This window comes from Acipenser ruthenus, chromosome 1, assembly GCF_902713425.1.
Source record: "Acipenser ruthenus chromosome 1, fAciRut3.2 maternal haplotype, whole genome shotgun sequence".
Classification (NCBI taxonomy): Eukaryota; Metazoa; Chordata; class Actinopteri; order Acipenseriformes; family Acipenseridae; genus Acipenser; species Acipenser ruthenus.
The window spans coordinates 29,071,322-29,077,321 of NC_081189.1; positions in this window are offsets into that span (position 1 = coordinate 29,071,322).

A 6,000-nucleotide genomic window follows, 5' to 3' on the forward strand; every position below is an offset into this window, starting at 1 on the left:
GAATGTTACATACACGCGATCAGTGTGCTGCATTCATGGGTGCACTACAATTTCTTTCTTTTTTTAATCTCCATCACATTGTTTAGCAGCTACTTCCCAGTAGAGCAGGGACTAGCATGAAATCTGGACTTCCCTTTTTTATATAAAGAAGTGTGATGAAATGTACTTCACGTAAAGTGAAATTAAGCAGTCATCAAATACTGTAAAAACCGTTGTATAAGTCTATTTTCTAGGTATTTTTAGGGGGTCCTAAAAAGGGAGGAGCAACTTATACACAGGGGTGACCTATAAACTTTTCCCTGAAATTGTTGTCTCAAAAAGGGGGTGGGGGGTGACTTATACACTGGTGCGACTTATACACCGGTTTTTACGGTAGTTAGCAACTTTTCTATATTTATTAATCTGATGACAAGGGGATGTTAATTGATTGTGAAACTTTATAAAGATAGAATCCACCAAACATTTGGTAAAATATATGTTCAGTTATTTCTAAGAGGGGAACTAATTTTGCTGAACGAGATAAACACACTGTAGTATAAATATGCGATTCCATTGACAATAAAATGTCACTGAAAAACAACAGCATCAACAGTAAAATTAGCAAGTTGGATTGAAAATAATATACTTAAGCGGTCTTCCCTCCACAGACTTGCAGATCTATAAAACAAGGCAGGCAGGTGGAGACTGGGTGCAAGCCCAGCGCTAGCACTGCCCAGCCCTTAACCACTCTACAAAAGGTTAGATTTTCACAGACCTCAATTAAAGTTAATCATGAATTAACTTAAAGGCTTTCTTTTCCCAATCTGCACAACATTAAACATGTTCCTAATTTGTAACTGGATTCACTCAGACACATTTGGAGCTATGATCTTGACACATTAGCTTTATGAAAACAGTAATTGTACCAAAGCATTTTTTAATGGCACACCATTAGCCTTTGGTATGCGCTTTTGTTTCTTATCTCAACACCTCAGTGTTTGCAGCATAACTTCCCGTGTATTGGACAGATATGTTGACATTCCCTCCAAGTTGCTTCCAATCAATCAAATTTTCAATTGAACCACAGCTGGTGAATACCAAGTTAGGAAGCTATAATTCACTACACAGGTGAAACTACTTGTGTAAGACTCCAGTCGGTTCTCCCTTGTATTGAACATTAGGTGGCTCAAGGATGGGTCCAGGTGTCCAGGAGAAAAAGCACATATGCTGGTCCTTTATTTCCTGGTCATCTATTGAAAGTTAATGTACCCCCCTGCCAAGGGTATTAACCAATGAGATGCCAGGAAATAAAAAGCCCATTTTCTAAGTAATTTTAATACACTAACTCATAACTAAACCAAATATAAATGTAACAATTGAAGCCCACAGCGAACAAATATGTGAAACTACCAGCAAAAAACAAGAAACCAGAAAAAAAAAAGTATTTGATATTTAAAGTTAAAATTTGAACCTGTCCTATAAAGGTCATGAATTACAAATTGAAAAAAAAAACACACACACAATCCTCTGTGCAGGTAGCCACATGCTGTTCAACATGGTAAGGAAAGATCTGGACAGGACTTGCCCTAGTTCAATCTTGAAAAGGAATTTATTGACCTTGGTTGGTCATAATTTGCAGAAAAAAATGTAAGAATGTTTGCACAGTGAACACCTTGCAGCTGACTCCTGCTAGTTTTAAGTCAAGTCTGTTACCAAGTTACCCACTAACACACCACTGCTATATAATCAAAGGATACAATAACTGTGCCATACAAAGTCCACCTTAGTCTCAGTGAACCTCAACAAAAAAGAACAGCTATTGGTTGGAAAAGAAAAACTGAGATTAAAGTATCTATTCAAGGCTCCAATATTGTGAATAAATGCTAAGAAGCATATATATATATAAACACATTCATTCTTAAAGTATGTATGTATTTCAAAGTTAGTTACCAATACAATATTATATAGAGAGATGGAAAAGACACAGCAATCAATACTGGGAAATAAAATACATTACTTATGATCTTTAGGGGATTTTTTTTAAATATACATTCCTTGAAACACCTAAATATAGGATATCATAAACACTACACCTCACATTAGTTATGAGCAGCTTCTCTTTGGAGATAATTCATATAGCTCAGAGCACCTGATGTGTTATTTGAGTGGAACTGAAATATGTATTAAGTTAGTATCAATGGAAGTATGGCAATATTTTCTTACTGTGGTCTTGTGAACTGCTATGGTTTAGCTGATCACATGAGGACCTATCCTTGGTCTATCCTTGGTTTGTCTCAGAGAGTGAAACTGTAAAACAGAGTCAGTGCAAAGTCATCAAGTATAATTAAAAAAGAACATGCACAAATGTTTAGGTAAAATGTGTTCTGTGCAAAATCAACACAAGGGTGCCTTTATGGCTCTCCAGATTGTGATAAAGAATGCTGTGAACAAGTTTTGTCACAATAATTCGTTTTCTAGGCAGACTGGATGTAAAAATGTAACGTGATGTACAGACTGATAGGTACATCCCCATATCTCCAGATTCTGTTACACCCTAAGATCAGTTAACTGTCTTTATCAAGTTAAATTTGGATAATTGGTAACATAATAAGACAAAACAAAAACAGGGATTCAAAATGTTGGCTTTTTAAAATACAGTATAATGTACTAGGACCATTTTACTTATTCAGATTGCTCCTACTCCTCGTTAGTTGTTGTGTAAAACGAATACAAAATATTCAGCATAGTATTAGTTAAGGATGTCAACAAAGATTGGATGTTGTGTTTCTCAAAACAGTATATAATTATATCGAATTGCCAACTAAATTGAGACTGGCATGATCTCCACACAGATTAACGTGGGATCCAAAGAAGAGTACATTTGAAGGAGTCTTTCCTTCAAAATAGCCAGGGGCTGACAAAAAGGAGCTCACCAGCATTACTGGCCAAGATTCATGGTGCCAAATAGAACCATGGCTTCGGTGGGGCAACAACTATCTGCTTCATTTAAGAAGCACTTAAGCAATGATTTGCAATATTTCTGTTTGTTAAAGCTATTGTGTATTTAATGCGTCTTTTGGGATGCAATTCAATGGTTTATAAGATTGTGTCAAGTTTCCCATATTTTGTCTCAAGCACAAACCAGGACCTTATACATAATCTAAAATATAAGATCGGATACAAAATTTTATTAAGTAAGAAATAGGAACCAAACAAATATCTGTTTGCCCAAAATGACCCGATTAAAAGACATTCGTGAAAGTCCTTTATTCCTATTAATGAGGACAGGATATCCCAGGATATGAAATCTTTAAAAATGATGAACAAATCAATAAAGACCAGCCATACCTCTGTACATCTAGGAAGAGTCAACCCTGGTAAGGTATTAAGCACACAAAGTTGGTTCAGGTTACTGGACAGAAGGTTGCTTTAAACTCCACTAAGAATGTCAAGAATCCTCTGAAACACAATGGACAAAAGAGCACAGCCCTTTCACAGCCTGCAACCTGACTATCTCACTAACTAACCTCTGCTGTAACTGCCGATATTCTATCTGCAGGAATGCGGAAGTAGATAAAGGGATTTAGGTCATCCTTTGTTTCCTATAAAAAGAGCAGCTTTTGCACATGCAGCCAGTTTGATGTAGAGCGTAACCAAATCCCAATATACAACATAACTGTACTGAAACTACACAACCTTGAACTAAAAACTCAGATTGGATATTCTATTATGTGTGATTATAGCACAGACAATGAAGAGGCTCCCCTCAAGTCCTCATCTAGGTTTTTAGTTATAGTGAAGCCCCGCTATATAAGATTTTATTAGGCAATAGGTCAAATTTATCAAGGTTTTTACTCTAGAATTCAAATGGTAACATTTTTATAAAATTAATATTTAACTGTTAATGTTAAAAAACTAGTAACAAGCAAGCCTATTGCACAGCTCTGCTTGTTGAATATCCAAGCGTTCAAGTTCCATTCGATAAGGGCTCTTTAATATGTATTGCATTTGAAAAGATGCAACATAAAACTATGGTAACCTGTAACTCAGCAAGTACTATGCCAATGTGCTGAAGCAGTTGGAATATTCTGGAGGTGAGGATAGTGACCTTTCATGAATGATTACTCCCTCTAATTCCTTCAGATAATCTGAAGGTGGAAAGTGCAGAATGGCCCATGGAGCCATCATCTTTCAGAGTTGTTTGTGCAGTTTTGGACACGGAAGCAGCTTCCTTCTCACAATGGAGATTTAATCAAGTTAAGGAAGTTCTCAATCAGGTAGCATTCAAACCCATAACCATCTGGCTCAATGACAAAAAATTGTACAGTATCTACTGATAGTGAGTCACCAAAACAAGGAGCAGACTCTGAACTTCAGAGACATCACTGGAACTGTTGTTCCAGGAATGCAAGGGAACGGTGTGCCTCTGTGGTCTGCAAAGACAGTGTCTAATACAGCCTTATGACAGGTTATCACTAGGTTTGCTACTTTTCAATATGAATCATTAAAGCTCGTTAAACGTCAAATTCCCCAAAAATGAGAGTTTGAGTGAAATAAATTTTATATAGGATAAACGTCGGTAAAACCACTCGCTATTTTTTTATTTTCATACCAAAAATAACAATTTAGAAATCATCTATAGAGTTTGTTTAGTTTTTATACTTACTAGGGTAGGGGTCGCTGTCAATCATCTCAGTGATCTGTTAGTATAGTTTCACTGTCACTGTCATTTCACCGAGTTCTGACCGATCTCATTGACTGAAGCAGCGCCGAATGCTCTCATTCGTTTAAATGACTGTCAGTCATTAAGACCTGTATCAACTGGGCACGTTCATTTGCACTGTCATTCAAAGCACCTACTTTTGAAATTAGCGGGTTAAGGTGTAGGTAAGCTTTTGCTAGGTATATGCTGACAGTTCCTAGTTTGATTTGAAAATAGGGTGCAAGAGGAAAACACTTAATGAGTATTGTGCACAATCCTCTGACCGACGTCTCCGCGGCAGGACGAAGCGACCCGTCTGCCTTACCTTCCAGTGACTCCAGCTGTGCTGAAGAATAAGTGCAAGTTAGTTCTGTTCATGAACTATCTAATGTTTTGTTCTGTGCATATTATGCTATGAAAGTCTGTGTAATACACTTTTTCTGGCATCTGTGTTGCTCCTGAAAAAATGTATGAGGCACCAATATATATGTACATTAACCATACTGGATTTACATATAAACAATACAGCACTTTTTAAACCTCCACAAAAGTATGGTAGCTATGAACAATTTGCCACAGTTTTGCCTGTCTCATTGGACACAAAGAAATACCACATCACATTTGTTTCAGTAATTTTGACTGGCACACATTATGTCGTCATTTTGTTTTATTTTGAAGAAGATAACTACATAAAATAAAGCCTGCTTGCAGGATTTGTCTAAAGCATATCTAAAATTAGGCTCTGTGCTGGTGCAGTGTAACTATTATTTTAGGTTTAAAATGGCTAAGCATTAATTAATGTTTACAACAAAATATCATGTTAAATAAATAGTATGGGATTTACATTGATTGTCTGACTGCTGCAAACACAAGTTTCTAGTTCATCTGTGTTTGCTTTTTTTTCCTCCTGCTTGGGTGTCTCTCAGTGAATGCTCCATTCCAAGTGCTTATGTTTGAAAACAGGAGCATATTAAAATAGATGTCATGTTTAGATTCAATGAGAGCTAGTTCATTAGACAAAGCCAACTCAGTGATTACTAGGACCTATGATATTGTGGTCTAATACATTAGTTGAGCCATTGTGATGCAAACACAAACCAGTGAATTCAAACATGTTTACAGATAATTAAACAGTAGTGTTCTCTTACAACAGCTCTACTCTTTGTTAGCACTAGAGCTGCATTTAAAATCGGACCACATGACCAAAAAATGTGCAAATACATGAAAGGCTTGTTGCTTCATTTCACATAGCAAATCCCAATTGAATGCATATAGGTACATAATAATTTAATCTGTCCAACCAATATGCAGGAGTCTTG